This window comes from Danio rerio, chromosome 4 (genome assembly GCF_049306965.1).
Source record: "Danio rerio strain Tuebingen ecotype United States chromosome 4, GRCz12tu, whole genome shotgun sequence".
NCBI lineage: Eukaryota > Metazoa > Chordata > Actinopteri > Cypriniformes > Danionidae > Danio > Danio rerio.
In genome coordinates, this window is record NC_133179.1 from 47,488,949 (window position 1) to 47,505,112 (window position 16,164).

The following is a 16,164-nucleotide window of genomic DNA, read 5'->3' on the forward strand; positions in this document are numbered from 1 at the left end:
ATTTCAGTTGAACCCTTACAGTTGTCTTTTGTTTTGTAAGGGCGTTGTGGCTTACACAGAGGCCTTTTTTCTGAGAATGCCGGTTTGTCAGCAGATAGTGTTGCCATGTAAAGAGGCTGTTTTGCAGTTGCTCGTTGGTCTACGGGCATGATTCTCGCTTAAGATGCGAGAGGTCTCGTTTTCAAATCCTGGACGAACCATTGCAGAAGTCCCGGGTCCAAATGAAGCAAAAGCCCTGCTTCAATGTTTGTTAGATAAGGATTTCTGACCATCTGTTGCTTCAGCTGTCTTGTAAAATATTCAAGCTTTTCTGGCTCGTTGGTCTAGGGGTATGATTCTCGCTTAGGGTGCGAGAGGTCCCGGGTTCAGATCCCGGACGAGCCCTTGCAGTTATTCTTTTGTTTTACAGGGCATTATGGCTTTCATAAAAAATGTTTGTCGAAGAATTCCAGTTTGTCAGCAGATAGTGTCGGCACATAAAGCATTCCTTTGCATAGTGGTTTGGTTGTCTAGGACTATGATTCTCGTTCATGCCGTGAGAAATCCCAGATACAAATTTCGGTTGAGCCCTTACAGTTGTCTGCTGTTTTGTAAGGGCGTTGTGGCTTACACAGAGGCCTTTTTTCTGAGAATGCCTGTTCGTCAGCTGATAGTGTTGACATATAAAGTTACTGTTTTGCAGTGGCTCGTTGGTCTAGGTGTATGATTCTCGCTTCGGGTGTGAGAGGTCCCGGGTTCAAATCCCGGACGAGCCCTTACAGGTGTTATGTGTTTTACAGGGCACTATGTCTTTCATTAAAATGTCTTTCGAAGAATTCCAGTTTGTCAGCAGATAGTGTCGCCACATAAAACAATCCTTTGCATAGTGGCTTGCTGGTCTAGGAGTTTGATTCTCGTTCATGCCATGAGAAATCCTAGGTTCAAATTTCAGTTGAACCCTTACAGTTGTCTTTTGTTTTGTAAGGGCGTTGTGGCTTACACAGAGGCCTTTTTTCTGAGAATGCCGGTTTGTCAGCAGATAGTGTTGCCATGTAAAGTGGCTGTTTTGCAGTTGCTCGTTGGTCTACGGGCATAATTCTCGCATAAGGTGCGAGAGCTCCCGTTTTCAAATCCTGGACGAACCATTGCAGAAGTCCCGGGTCCAAATGAAGCAAAAGCCCTGCTTCAATGTTTGTTAGATAAGGATTTCTGACCATCTGTTGCTTCTGATGTCTTGTGAAATATTCAAACTTTTGTGGCTCGTTGGTCTAGGGGTATGAATCTCGCTTAGGGTGTGAGAGGTCTCGGGTTTAAATCCCAGACGAGTTCTTGCAGTTATTCTGTTGTTTTACAGGGCACTATGTCTTTCATTAAAATGTCTTTCGAAGAATTCCAGTTTGTCAGCAGATAGTGTCGCCACATAAAATATTTCTTGCATAGTGGCTTGCTGTTCTAGGAGTTTGATTCTCGTTCATGCCATGAGAAATCCTAGGTTCAAATTTCAGTTGAACCCTTACAGTTGTCTTTTGTTTTGTAAGGGCGTTGTGGCTTACACAGAGGCCTTTTTTCTGAGAATGCCGGTTTGTCAGCAGATAGTGTTGCCATGTAAAGTGGCTGTTTTGCAGTTGCTCGTTGGTCTACAGGCTTGATTCTCGCATAAGGTGCGAGAGGTCCCGTTTTCAAATCCTGGACGAACCATTGCAGAAGTCCTGGGTCCAAATGAAGCAAAAGCCCTGCTTCAATGTTTGTTAGATAAGGATTTCTGACCATCTGTTGCTTCAGATGTCTTGTGAAATATTCAAGCTTTGTGGCTCGTTGGTCTAGGGGTATGATTCTCGCTTAGGGTGCGAGAGGTCCTGGGTTCAAATCCTGGACGAGCCCTTGCAGTTATTTTGTTGTTTTGCAGGGCATTATGGCTTTCATAAAAAACATTTTTCGAAGAATTCCAGTTTGTCAGCAGATAGTGTCGCCACATAAAACATTCCTTTGCATAGTGGCTTGCTGGTCTAGGAGTATGATTTTCGTTCATGCAATGAAAAATCCCAGATTCAAATTTCGGTTGAGCCCTTACAGTTGTCTGCTATTTTGTAAGGTCGTTGTGGCTTACACAGAGGCCTTTTTTTTGAGAATGCCAGTTCGTCAGCAGATAGTGTTGCCATATAAAGTTGCTGTTTTGCAGTGGCTCGGTCGTCTAGGGGTATGATTCTCACTTAGGGTGCCCTTGATTCGTTAGGGAAAGATTTCTGACTATCTGACGCCTTGTGAAATTCTCTCAATTTAGTGGTTCATTGGTCTATCTGAATGATTCTCGCTTCGATTGCGAGAGGACCCGGGTTCAATTCTCGGATGAGCCCTTGCAGGTGTACTGTGTTTTACAGGGCATTATATCTTTCGTAAAAACGTCTTTCAAAGAATTCCAATTTGTCAGCAGATAGTGTCGCCACATAAAATATTTCTTGCATAGTGGCTTGCTGGTCTAGGAGTATGATTCTCGTTCATGCCATGAGAAATCCTAGGTTCAAATTTCAGTTGAACCCTTACAGTTGTCTTTTGTTTTGTAAGGGCGTTGTGGCTTACACAGAGGCCTTTTTCTGAGAATGCCGGTTTGTCAGCAGATAGTGTTGCCATGTAAAGTTACTGTTTTGCAGTGGCTCGTTGGTCTAGGGGTATGATTCTCGCTTAGGGTGCGAGAGGTCCCGGGTTCAAATCCTGGACGAGCCCTTGCAGTTATTTTGTTGTTTTGCAGGGCATTATGGCTTTCATAAAAAACATTTTTTGAAGAATTCCAGTTTGTCAGCAGATAGTGTCGCCACATAAAACATTCCTTTGCATAGTGGCTTGCTGGTCTAGGAGTATGATTTTCGTTCATGCAATGAAAAATCCCAGATTCAAATTTCGGTTGAGCCCTTACAGTTGTCTGCTATTTTGTAAGGTCGTTGTGGCTTACACAGAGGCCTTTTTTTTGAGAATGCCAGTTCGTCAGCAGATAGTGTTGCCATATAAAGTTGCTGTTTTGCAGTGGCTCGGTCGTCTAGGGGTATGATTCTCACTTAGGGTGCCCTTGATTCGTTAGGGAAAGATTTCTGACTATCTGACGCCTTGTGAAATTCTCTCAATTTAGTGGTTCATTGGTCTATCTGAATGATTCTCGCTTCGATTGCGAGAGGACCCGGGTTCAATTCTCGGATGAGCCCTTGCTGGTGTACTGTGTTTTACAGGGCATTATATCTTTCGTAAAAACGTCTTTCAAAGAATTCCAATTTGTCAGCAGATAGTGTCGCCACATAAAATATTTCTTGCATAGTGGCTTGCTGGTCTAGGAGTATGATTCTCGTTCATGCCATGAGAAATCCTAGGTTCAAATTTCAGTTGAACCCTTACAGTTGTCTTTTGTTTTGTAAGGGCGTTGTGGCTTACACAGAGGCCTTTTTCTGAGAATGCCGGTTTGTCAGCAGATAGTGTTGCCATGTAAAGTTACTGTTTTGCAGTGGCTCGTTGGTCTAGGGGTATGATTCTGGCTTAGGGTGCCCTTGATTCGTCCGAGAAAGTTTTCTGACTATCTGATGCTTCTGACGCCATGTGAACTTTTATCTTAGTAGTGGCTCGTTGGTCTAGGGGTATGATTCTCGCTTTGGGTGTGAGAGGTCCTGGGTTCAAATCCCGGACGAGCCCTTGCAGGTGTCATGTGTTTTACAGGGCACTATGACTTTCATTAAAATGTCTTTCGAAGAATTCCAGTTTGTCAGCAGATAGTGTCGCCACATAAAACATTTCTTTGCATAGTGGCTTGCTGGTCTAGGAGTATGATTTTTGTTCATGCAATGAGAAATCCCAGATTCAAATTTCGGTTGAGCCCTTACATTTTTCTGCTGTTTTGTAAGGTCTACGGGCTTACACAGAGGCCTTTTTTCTGAGAATGCCAGTTCATCAGCAGATAGTTTTGCCATGTAAAGTGGCTGTTACAGTAGCTAGTTGGTTTAGGGGTATGATTCTCGCTTAAGGTGCCATTGATTCGTTAGAGAAAGTTTTCTGACTATCTGATGGTTCTGACGCCATGTGAAGTTTTATCAATGTAGTGGTTGCCATATAAAGTTACTGTTTTGCAGTGGCTCGTTGGTCTAGGGGTATGAATCTCGCTTAGGGTGTGAGAGGTCCCGGGTTTAAATCCCAGACGAGTTCTTGCAGTTATTCTGTTGTTTTACAGGGCACTATGTCTTTCATTAAAATGTCTTTCGAAGAATTCCAGTTTGTCAGCAGATAGTGTCGCCACATAAAATATTTCTTGCATAGTGGCTTGCTGTTCTAGGAGTTTGATTCTCGTTCATGCCATGAGAAATCCTAGGTTCAAATTTCAGTTGAACCCTTACAGTTGTCTTTTGTTTTGTAAGGGCGTTGTGGCTTACACAGAGGCCTTTTTTCTGAGAATGCCGGTTTGTCAGCAGATAGTGTTGCCATGTAAAGTGGCTGTTTTGCAGTTGCTCGTTGGTCTACAGGCTTGATTCTCGCATAAGGTGCGAGAGGTCCCGTTTTCAAATCCTGGACGAACCATTGCAGAAGTCCTGGGTCCAAATGAAGCAAAAGCCCTGCTTCAATGTTTGTTAGATAAGGATTTCTGACCATCTGTTGCTTCAGATGTCTTGTGAAATATTCAAGCTTTTGTGGCTCGTTGGTCTAGGGGTATGATTCTCGTTTAGGGTGTGAGAGGTCCCGGGTTCAAATCCTGGACGAGCCCTTGCAGTTATTTTGTTGTTTTACAGGGCATTATGGCTTTCATAAAAAACATTTTTCGAAGAATTCCAGTTTGTCAGCAGATAGTGTCGCCACATAAAACATTCCTTTGCATAGTGGCTTGCTGGTCTAGGAGTATGATTTTCGTTCATGCAATGAAAAATCCCAGATTCAAATTTCGGTTGAGCCCTTACAGTTGTCTGCTGTTTTGTAAGGTCGTTGTGGCTTACACAGAGGCCTTTTTTTTGAGAATGCCAGTTCGTCAGCAGATAGTGTTGCCATATAAAGTTGCTGTTTTGCAGTGGCTCGGTCGTCTAGGGGTATGATTCTCACTTAGGGTGCCCTTGATTCGTTAGAGAAAGATTTCTGACTATCTGACGCCTTGTGAAATTCTCTCAATTTAGTGGTTCATTGGTCTATCTGTATGATTCTCGCTTCGATTGCGAGAGGACCCGGGTTCAATTCTCGGATGAGCCCTTGCAGGTGTACTGTGTTTTACAGGGCATTATATCTTTCGTAAAAACGTCTTTCAAAGAATTCCAATTTGTCAGCAGATAGTGTCGCCACATAAAATATTTCTTGCATAGTGGCTTGCTGGTCTAGGAGTATGATTCTCGTTCATGCTATGAGAAATCCTAGGTTCAAATTTCAGTTGAACCCTTACAGTTGTCTTTTGTTTTGTAAGGGCGTTGTGGCTTACACAGAGGCCTTTTTCTGAGAATGCCGGTTTGTCAGCAGATAGTGTTGCCATGTAAAGTTACTGTTTTGCAGTGGCTCGTTGGTCTAGGGGTATGATTCTGGCTTAGGGTGCCCTTGATTCGTCAGAGAAAGTTTTCTGACTATCTGATGCTTCTGACGCCATGTGAAATTTTATCACAGTAGTGGCTCGTTGGTCTAGGGGTATGATTCTCGCTTTGGGTGTGAGGGGTCCCGGGTTCAAATCCCGGACGAGCCCTTGCAGTTATTTTGTTGTTTTACAGGGCATTATGGCTTTCATTAAAATGTCTTTCGAAGAATTCCAGTTTGTCAGCAGATAGTGTCGCCACATAAAACATTACTTTGCATAGTGGCTTGCTGGTCTAGGAGTATGATTTTCGTTCATGCAATGAGAAATCCCGGATTCAAATTTCGGTTGAGCCCTTACATTTGTCTGCTGTTTTGTAAGGTCTACGGGCTTACACAGAGGCCTTTTTTCTGAGAATGCCAGTTCATCAGCAGATAGTTTTGCCATGTAAAGTGGCTGTTACAGTAGCTAGTTGGTTTAGGGGTATGATTCTCGCTTAGGGTGCCATTGATTTGTTAGAGAAAGTTTTCTGACTATCTGATGGTTCTGACGCCATGTGAAGTTTTATCAATGTAGTGGCTCGTTGGCCTAGGGGTATGATTCTCGCTTTGGTTGAGAGAGGTCCCGAGTTCATATCCCGGACGAGCCCTTGCAGGTATCATGTGTTTTACAGGGCACTATGACTTTCATTAAAATGTCTTTCGAAGAATTCCAGTTTGTCAGCAGATAGTGTCGCCACATAAAACATTCCTTTGCATAGTGGCTTGCTGGTCTAGGCGTATGATTTTCGTTCATGCAATGAGAAATCCCAGATTCAGATTTCGGTTGAGCCCTTACACTTGTCTGCTGTTTTGTAAGGTTGTTGTGGCTTACACAGAGGCCTTTTTTCTGAGAATGCCAGTTTGTCAGCAGATAGTGTTGCCATATAAAGTTGCTGTTTTGCAGTGGCTCGGTGGTCTAGGGGTATGATTCTCACTTAGGGTGCCCTTGATTCGTTAGAGAAAGATTTCTGACCATCTGACGTCTTGTGAAATTATCTCAATTTAGTGGCTCATTGGTCTATGGGTATGATTCTCGCTTCGGTTGCGAGAGGACCCGGGTTCAGTTCCTGGATTAGCCCTTGCAGGTGTACTGTGTTTTACAGGGCATTATGTCTTTCGGAAAAACGTCTTTCAAAGATTTCCAATTTGTCAGCAGATAGTGTCGCCACATAAAATATTTCTTGCATAGTGGCTTGCTGTTCTAGGAGTTTGATTCTCGTTCATGCCATGAGAAATCCTAGGTTCAAATTTCAGTTGAACCCTTACAGTTGTCTTTTGTTTTGTAAGGGCGTTGTGGCTTACACAGAGGCCTTTTTTCTGAGAATGCCGGTTTGTCAGCAGATAGTGTTGCCATGTAAAGTGGCTGTTTTGCAGTTGCTCGTTGGTCTACGGGCATGATTCTCGCTTAAGATGCGAGAGGTCTCGTTTTCAAATCCTGGACGAACCATTGCAGAAGTCCCGGGTCCAAATGAAGCAAAAGCCCTTCTTCAAAGTTTGTTAGATAAGGATTTCTGACCATCTGTTCCTTCTGATGTCTTGTAAAATAATCAAGCTTTTGTGGCTCGTTGGTCTAGGGGTATGATTCTCGCTTAGGGTGCGAGAGGTCCCGGGTTCAAATCCTGGACGAGCCCTTGCAGTTATTCTTTTGTTTTACAGGGCATTATGGCTTTCATAAAAAACGTTTTTCGAAGAATTCCAGTTTGTCAGCAGATAGTGTCGGCACATAAAGCATTCCTTTGCATAGTGGTTTGGTTGTCTAGGACTATGATTCTCGTTCATGCCGTGAGAAATCCCAGATTCAAATTTCGGTTGAGCCCTTACAGTTGTCCGCTGTTTTGTAAGGGCGTTGTGGCTTACACAGAGGCCTTTTTTCTGAGAATGCCAGTTCGTCAGCTGATAGTGTTGCCATATAAAGTTACCGTTTTGCAGTGGCTCGTTGGTCTAGGGGTATGATTCTCGCTTAGGGTGCCCTTGATTCGTTAGAGAAAGTTTTCTGACTATCTGATGCTTCTGACATCATGTGAAATGAATTCAACTTAGTGGCTCGTTGGTCTAGGGGTATGATTCTCGCTTCGGGTGTGACAGGTCCCGGGTTCAAATCCCGGACGAGCCCTTACAGGTGTTATGTGTTTTACAGGGCACTATGTCTTTCATTAAAATGTCTTTCGAAGAAATCCAGTTTGTCAGCAGATAGTGTCGCCACATAAAACATTCCTTTGCATAGTGGCTTGCTGGTCTAGGAGTTTGATTCTCGTTCATGCCATGAGAAATCCTAGGTTCAAATTTCAGTTGAACCCTTACAGTTGTCTTTTGTTTTGTAAGGGCGTTGTGGCTTACACCGAGGCCTTTTTTCTGAGAATGCCGGTTTGTCAGCAGATAGTGTTGCCATGTAAAGTGGCTGTTTTGCAGTTGCTCGTTGGTCTACGGGCATAATTCTCGCATAAGGTGCGAGAGCTCCCGTTTTCAAATCCTGGACGAACCATTGCAGAAGTCCCGGGTCCAAATGAAGCAAAAGCCCTGCTTCAATGTTTGTTAGATAAGGATTTCTGACCATCTGTTGTCTCTGATGTCTTGTGAAATATTCAAACTTTTGTGGCTCGTTGGTCTAGGGGTATGAATCTCGCTTAGGGTGTGAGAGGTCCCGGGTTTAAATCCCAGACAAGTTCTTGCAGTTATTCTGTAGTTTTACAGGGCATTATGGCTTTCATAAAAAACGTTTTTCGAAGAATTCCAGTTTGTCAGCAGATAGTGTCGCCACATAAAATATTTCTTGCATAGTGGCTTGCTGTTCTAGGAGTTTGATTCTCGTTCATGCCATGAGAAATCCTAGGTTCAAATTTCAGTTGAACCCTTACAGTTGTCTTTTGTTTTGTAAGGGCGTTGTGGCTTACACAGAGGCCTTTTTTCTGAGAATGCCGGTTTGTCAGCAGATAGTGTTGCCATGTAAAGTGGCTGTTTTGCAGTTGCTCGTTGGTCTACGGGCTTGATTCTCGCATAAGGTGCTAGTGGTCCCGTTTTCAAATCCTGGACGAACCATTGCAGAAGTCCTGGGTCCAAATGAAGCAAAAGCCCTTCTTCAAAGTTTGTTAGATAAGGATTTCTGACCATCTGTTGCTTCAGATGTCTTGTGAAATATTCAAGCTTTTGTGGCTCGTTGGTCTAGGGGTATGATTCTCGCTTAGGGTGCGAGAGGTCCCGGGTTCAAATCCCGGACGTGCCCTTGCAGTTATTTTGTTGTTTTACAGGGCATTATGGCTTTCATAACAAACATTTTTCGAAGAATTCCAGTTTGTCAGCAGATAGTGTCGGCGCATAAAACATTCCTTTGCATAGTGGTTTGGTTGTCTAAGACTATTATTCTCGTTCATGCCGTGAGAAATCCCAGATTCAAATTTCGGTTGAGCCCTTACAGTTGTCTGCTGTTATGTAAGGGCGTTGTGGCTTACACAGAGGCCTTTTTTCTGAGAATGCCAGTTCGTCAGCTGATAGTGTTGCCATATAAAGTTACTGTTCTGCAGTGGCTTGTTGGTCTAGGGGTATGATTCTCGCTTAGGGTGCCCTTGATTCATTTGACAAAGATTTCTGACAATCTAATGCTTCTGACGCCATGTGAAATTCTCTCAATTTAATGGCTCGTTGGTCTAGGGGTATTATTCTCGCTTCGGGTGTGAGAGGTCCTGGGTTAAATCCCGAACGAGCCCTTGCAGCTGTCATGTGTTTTACAGGGCACTATGACTTTCATTAAAATGTCTTTCGAAGAATTCCAGTTTGTCAGCTGATAGTGTTGCCATATATAGTTACTGTTTTGCAGTGGCACGTTGGTCTAGGGGTATGATTCTTGCTTCGGGTGCGAGAGGTCCTGTGGTCAAACCTTGGATGAGCCGTTGCAGGTGTCCAATGTTTTACAGGGCATTATATCTTTCGTAAAAATGTCTTTCGAAGAATTCCAGTTTGTCAGCAGATAGTATTGCCATGTAAAGTGGCAGTTTTACAGTAGCTCATTGGTCTAGGGGCTTGACTTGGCATAAGGTGCGAGAGGTCCCATTTTCAAATCCTGGACGAGCCATTGTAGAAGTCCTGGGTCCAAATGAAGCAAAAGCCCTGCTTCAATGTTTGTTAGATAAGGATTTCTGACCATTTGTTCCTTCTGATGTCTTGTGAAATAGTCAAGCTTATGTAGCTCGTTGTTCTAGGGGTATGATTCTCGCTTAGAGTGTGAAAAGTCCTGGTTTCAAATCCCAAAGGAGTCCCTACAGTTTCTCTTTTGTTTCGCAGGGCATTATGGCTTTCATAAAAAACGTTTTTCGAAGAATTCCAGTTTGTCAGCAGATAGTGTCGGCACATAAAACATTCCTTTGCATAGTGGCTTGGTTGTCAAGGAGTATGATTCTCGTTCATGCCGTGAGAAATCCCAGATTCAAATTTCGGTTGAGCCCTTACAGTTGTCTGCTGTTTTGTAAGGGCTTTGTGGCTTACATAAAGGCCTTTTTTCTGAGAATGCCGGTTTGTCAGTAGATAGTTTTGCCATATAAAGTGGCTGTTACAGTAGCTAGTTGGTTTGGGGGTATGATTCTCATTTTAAGGTGCGAGAGGTCCGGCTTCAAATCCTGGACAAACCCTTGCAGAAGTCCTAGGTCCAAATGAAGCAAAAGCCCTGCTTTAATGTTTGTTAGATAAGGATTTCTGGTCCATCTGTTGCTTCTAATGTCTTGTGAAAAAATCATGCTTTTGTGGCTCGTTGGTCTAGGCGTATGATTCTCGCTTAGGGTGCCCTTGATTAGATAGAGAAAGATTTCTGACTATCTGATGCTTCTGACGCCATGTGAAATCCTCTTAATTTAGTGGCTCGTTGGTCTATGGGTATGATTCTCGCTTCGGTTGCGAGAAGACCCGGGTTCAATTACTGGATTAGCCCTTGCAGGTGCCCTGAGTTTTACAGGACATTATGTCTTTCATAAAAATGTCTTTCGAAGAATTCCAGTTTGTCAGCAGATAGTGTCGCCACATAAAACATTCCTTTGCATAGTGGCTTGCTGGTCTAGGAGTATGATTTTCGTTCATGCAATGAAAAATCCCAGATTCAAATTTCGGTTGAGCCCTTACACTTGTCTGCTGTTTTGTAAGGTCGTTGTGGCTTACACAGAGGCCTTTTTTCTGAGAATGCCAGTTTGTCAGCAGATAGTGTTGCCATATAAAGTTGCTGTTTTGCAGTGGCTTGTTGGTCTAGGGGTATGATTCTCACTTAGGGTGCCCTTGATTCGTTAGAGAAAGATTTCTGACTATCTGACACCTTGTGAAATTCTCCCAATTTAGTGGCTTGTTGGTCTATGGGTATGATTCTCGCTTCGGTTGCGAATGGTCTCAGGTTCAATTCCTGGACGAGCACTTGCAGGTGTCCTGTGTTTTACAGGGCATTATGTCTTTCGTAAAAACGTCTTTCAAAGAATTCCAATTTGTCAGCAGATAGTGTTGCTACATAAATATTTCTTGCATAGTGGCTTGCTGGTCTAGGAGTATGATTCTCGTTCATGCCATGAGAAATCTAGGTTCAAATTTCAGTTGAACCCTTACAGTTGTCTTTTGTTTTGTAAGGTCGTTGTGGCCTACACAGAGGCCTTTTTTCTGAGAATGCCGGTTGGTCAGCAGATAGTGTTGCCATCTAAAGTTGCTGTTTTGCAGTGGCTCGTTGGTATAGGGGCATGATTCTTGCTTGGGGTGCGAGAGGTCCTGTGTTCATATTCCAGACGAGCCGTTGCAGTTGTCTAGTGTTTTACAGGGCATTATGTCTTTCGTAAAAATGTCTTTTGAAGAATTCCAGTTTGTCAGCAGATAGTATTGCCATGTAAAGTGGCTGTTTTGCAGTAGCTTGTTGGTCTACGCGCTTGATTCTCGCATAAGGTGCGAGAGGTCCTGTTTTCAAATCCTGGACGAACCATTGTAGAAGTCCTGGGTCCAAATGAAGCAAAAGCCCTGCTTCAATGTTTGTTAGATAAGGATTTCTGACCATATGTTGCTTCTGAAGTCTTGTGAAATATTCAAGCTTTTGTGGTTTGTTGGTGTAGGAGTATGAATCTCGCTTAGGGTGCCCTTGATTCCGTTTAGAGAAAGATTTCTGACTATTTGATGCTTCTGACGCCATGTGAAATTCTAGCACTTTAGTGGCTCAATGGTCTAGGGGTGTGATTCTCGCTTCGGGTGTGAGAGGTCCCAGGTTCAAATACCGGATGAGACCTTGCAGGTGTCCTGCGTTTTACAGCACATTATGTCTTTCATAAAAATGTCTTTCGAAGAATTCCAGTTTGCCAGCATATAGTGTCGCCACAAAACATTACTTTGCATAGTGGCTTGCTTGTCTAGGAGTATGATTCTCGTTCATTCCGTGAGAAATAACAGGTTAAAATTTCGGTTGAGCCATTCAGCATATAGTGTTGCCCTGTAAAGTTGCTGTCTGAGAGAACTATGCTTTTAAGCCAGGGGTCACCAAACTTGTTCCTGGAGGTCTTAAAATGACAACCAAAGAGGTTGTTTACAGTTTTTTCCAGTTGTTTACACACATTTTCTGAAAGCATGTCTCATATTGTCAGAACTCTACACACAAATCACAAAACACACACACATTGGGCAAAACTCTTCAACTCTTCTGCAAAATGAAATTATAAGTTCAAAACAATGTGATTTCTTCTCAAAAAGGTATTTTGTTTTCAAATGACACACACAAGCCATCACATTAATAGATATTCATAAGATCAGTTGAACACTACTGTGCTTAATGTAAAACACTATGACCACTTCTTCTCTATTCATTATAATGACTTTCTGTAAGCCTTCTTCTGTTCAGTGTTACACTTACTACAGACAGTACATAGACCTACAGAAGTGCATTGTAAAATTTTTCGAAAATTGTTTTAATACAAAACAAACAAATACCAAATATATTTTACTGTATTTTCCTCACAAAAACAGCGTACACAGTGTTCATCCCAACCAACACAAAGTTGCAGAAAATGTGGTCTACATATACCATCAACAGAAGTATTTACTAAATACAGTTACAGTAAAAAAATAAATAAATAAAAAAACAGCTATACTGCATTCTCTTTTCTGTATTGGTGTGGCCAAGCAGTGGGGCAAATGTCACCTTGCATGGCAAATCCAGCCACGAAAAGCATCAACTGCTATAGCTTGGAGAAGGGGTATACATGTGTTTGGATTTCGGTCATACACTTTTCATCTCCAGGCAGGAAAAAAATCCTCAATAGGTTTGAGGAATGGAGAATATGGAGGGGGAGATAAACAACTTAAAAACATGGGTGTGCAGTCAACTAGTTGTGAATCAGATGAGCTCTTAAATGTAACTCATTTTGTCGCACTATCCATTATGCCTCAAAGCTATACAGTTTTATAATTAATTTCGTTAATCTCTATAAAAAAAGCACACGCACCACCTGAACTAAGGCGCTACTGGGATTTGAGCCCAGGATCTCCTGTTTACAAGGCATTTTGACCAGCTAAGATACAGCGCCACAAAAATTAATTGTAAGAGACATTTGCCCGATAACAAAAATCGAAAAAGAAATAAATACACAACAAAAACCAGCATGTCAGGATGCAGAAAATGCTGACAAGACGGACGTGGTCTTTTAGAGTCTGGATGATCATGTCTCAAACCTGACCGGTAACCTGACCTCTGTTCAAGATCAAAGCAAAAAATGCATTATTTTATTTTTATTTAATCTACCCTTAATCATGTGTTAATTGTTTTTTGGAATATCCAGTTTCATTACATCCAAACCATCTGTCAGCTCGGAAAATGGAAATCATTTAATCTAAGATAATGGATAGCGCATTGGACTTCTTGGCTGTGAACTGAGTCATTTAAAGGTTTTGAGTTCAAGTCCCACCAGCGTTGCAAGCTTTGCCCTTTTTCTTCACTGACTTAGGAGTGGTGCATTTCCAACATTTTTGACATCTGTCCATCCTGTTCTGCTTTTTAATTTCATTGCGCAGTGCAGGCTCAGATACTAGGGGTACTCTACAATGAAGCCGATGACTTAATTGAGCTGTTTTAAATAAGGGAGATTAGAAAACGGTGTAGGGCCAAGTAAGCTTAAGGATTGACTCAAAGGCAACCTGTGGTTTTGGGCAAAAGTGTCTACCACCTATTGTTGAGATCACGCCTTTTGGAATCGTCGTACAAGAGCCTCTTTATGCATGTGCAAAGTAACTAAGTAGAAAGCATAGTAAATTTTGCTTTTCCCCCACTGTCTTAGATGAAACTGCGTTTGGAAGTATCGTATCCAGAGGTTTTTTCTTTTAGTGTTAAGACTAAGTTGGCCAGAGCACCTGTCTTAGGAACAGCAGGTCCTAGGTTCAAATCCAAATTGCACCTTTCCCTCAGATTTCCATTTTCCAAGCTGAATCTGGGTTTGGATGTAATGAAACTGGAGATTCCAAAAAACACCTGACACATGATTAAGGGTAGATTAAATAAAAATAAATTAATGCATTTTTTGCTTTGATCTTGAAAAGAGGCCAGGTTACTGGTCAGGTTTGAGACATAATCATCCGGACTCTAAAAGACCACGTCCATCTTGTCGGCATTTTCTGCATCCTGACATGCTGGTTTTTGTTGTGTATTGGTTTGTTCTTCTTCGTTTTTTGTTATCGGGCAAATGTCTCTTACGGTCATTCATTGTGGTGCTGTGGCTTAGCTGGTCGAAGCGCTTCTCTTGTAAACAGGAGATCCTGGGCTTGAATGATCCTGGGCTAAATTGATCCAGGGCTAAATTGATCCAGGTGGTGAATGCGCTAGTTTTATAGAGCTTACCGGAATGAATTATAAAATTGTATAGCTTTGAGGCCTAATGAATAGTGCGACAAATAGACTTAAACAACCTCTTTGATTGCCATTTTAGACTTGCTGTCTTTTTTTAGTCTCTGTGTGCAAAACCGTCTTGCCTTCTTTTCAGCTTTGGTGCTGTGGCTTAGTTGGTCAAAGCGCCTGTCTCGTAAACAGGAGATCCTGGGTTCAAGTCCCAGCAGTGCCTAATGTACATGTGCCAGCGTTGCTTTTTCTTAAGAGTTACGAGTGTTTACGCAGCGGGATGTTTAGCAGTCGGTTTCTAAACAAAACTCAAATCCTTAAGAACGCTACACGTTTAAGAGGACTTTGGACGATGGCTTTATATAGCATAATGTGGTAATGCCTAACCAATTGGACTTTAATATTTCAAGTCCAGACATTCACACATGCAGCGCTACCATTGTTAGTTTTTTTTTTCTTTTTTCGATTAAACAATTAGCCCTTGTCAACACGTTTGACCCTGTGGCTTAGTTGGTCAAAGCGCCTGTCTAATAAACAGGAGATCCTGAGTTCAAATCCCAGCAGTACTTTGTCTGCAGTTGGCTGTTCTTTCATGGGCCAGAGAGTCCCAAAAAGTGCTTTTTGGTGCAGTCTCTGTGGTGCAATGGATAGCGCATTGGACCTCTAGGCTGTGAGCTGAGCCATTCAAAGGTTGTAGGTTCGAGTCCCACAAGAGTGTCAAGCTTTGACCCTTTTCTTCACTGACTTAAGGTGTGGTGCGTTTCTAACATTTTAGGCATCTGTCCATCCCGTTTTGCTTCTTTCTTTCATTGCGCAGTGCAGGCTCAGATACTAGGGGTACTCTACAATGAAGCCGATGACTTAATTGAGCTGTTTTAAATAGAGAAGATTATAAAACGGTGCAAGGCCGAGTGGACTTAAGGAATGACTCGAAGGCAACCTGTGGTTTAGGGCAAAAGTGACCGCCACCTATTGTTAAGATCACACCTTTTGGATTTGTCATACAAGAGCCTCTTTATGCATGTGCAAAGTAACTGAGTTGAAAGCATAGTAAATTTTGCTTCCCCCCACTGTCTTAGATGAAACTGCGTTTGGAAGTATCGTATCCACAGTTTTTTTCTTTTAGTGTTAAGACTAACGGCTGTTTCAAACCGCAAGCGCCAGCAGCGCGTGTTTTTTCGGCGTCCATGTTAACAGATTAGAGCTTTCATACTGCACGCAACAGCAGCGCGTCAGAGCGAGGCGTGAGCGTCGCTGAAGCAGCAGTGCAGCGATAGTTTTGGCGCCGGGTCTATTTTTGACGCGCTGCTCACGCTCAATTAAAGTGACAGTGCATTGATAATGACCAAAACACAATGAATGACAGTAAAAAAGTAGCAATTGTACCCAATAAATGCCTTAATAATGTCAACTGATTTATATATAGTCAGTTGTAACCCAGGTTACTAGTGGGTAGTACACAGCAATAGAGCAAATAGAAACACCCTTATAAATATAAAAAAAAAACATTGGCAGAATACTCGATTAAATAATATATATTAAAATTATTTCTTTATATAAATAATTCATAATCGAGTATTAAACAGCATTCAAGGGAATAGTGCTTTAGAATAACATCATCGTGCCTTACACTATAGCAGATCAGATTTACAAACAATAACAAATCTCTCTTGTCTGTCAGCTTGTGATTACCGTTGCTATGGTGATTCAGTGTTCGCAAGGGAATGCAGAGATGTAAGTTTTTAAATTAATAACAGTAGAAAACTATTAGATATATATCAAGGCCTCAAGGCTCTGTTCTTGGGCCA

General features: G+C 42.3%; 2 protein-coding genes and 10 non-coding genes across 12 annotated transcripts in view; 10 read left to right on the forward strand and 2 right to left on the reverse strand.

Annotated features, from left to right (window-relative positions):
- The window catches only part of LOC108183924 (uncharacterized), a 667,181-nt gene that overhangs the window by 564,111 nt on the left and 86,906 nt on the right, over positions 1-16,164 (reverse strand). The gene's annotated exons all lie outside the window — the stretch shown is intronic.
- Positions 1-16,164, reverse strand: part of LOC101887036 (uncharacterized) — a 491,406-nt gene that overhangs the window by 81,849 nt on the left and 393,393 nt on the right. The gene's annotated exons all lie outside the window — the stretch shown is intronic.
- On the forward strand, positions 313-384 carry trnap-agg (transfer RNA proline (anticodon AGG)). Its single transcript has one exon. It is a non-coding gene; the product is annotated as a tRNA-Pro (tRNA).
- On the forward strand, positions 684-755 carry trnap-cgg (transfer RNA proline (anticodon CGG)). Its single transcript has one exon. It is a non-coding gene; the product is annotated as a tRNA-Pro (tRNA).
- Positions 1,789-1,860, forward strand: trnap-agg (transfer RNA proline (anticodon AGG)). The gene has a single exon. It is a non-coding gene; the product is annotated as a tRNA-Pro (tRNA).
- On the forward strand, positions 2,629-2,700 carry trnap-agg (transfer RNA proline (anticodon AGG)). The gene has a single exon. It is a non-coding gene; the product is annotated as a tRNA-Pro (tRNA).
- On the forward strand, positions 3,580-3,651 carry trnap-ugg (transfer RNA proline (anticodon UGG)). Its single transcript has one exon. It is a non-coding gene; the product is annotated as a tRNA-Pro (tRNA).
- On the forward strand, positions 5,591-5,662 carry trnap-ugg (transfer RNA proline (anticodon UGG)). Its single transcript has one exon. It is a non-coding gene; the product is annotated as a tRNA-Pro (tRNA).
- trnap-agg (transfer RNA proline (anticodon AGG)) lies at positions 7,092-7,163 on the forward strand. Its single transcript has one exon. It is a non-coding gene; the product is annotated as a tRNA-Pro (tRNA).
- Positions 7,574-7,645, forward strand: trnap-cgg (transfer RNA proline (anticodon CGG)). Its single transcript has one exon. It is a non-coding gene; the product is annotated as a tRNA-Pro (tRNA).
- On the forward strand, positions 8,681-8,752 carry trnap-ugg (transfer RNA proline (anticodon UGG)). The gene has a single exon. It is a non-coding gene; the product is annotated as a tRNA-Pro (tRNA).
- On the forward strand, positions 14,506-14,579 carry trnat-cgu (transfer RNA threonine (anticodon CGU)). The gene has a single exon. It is a non-coding gene; the product is annotated as a tRNA-Thr (tRNA).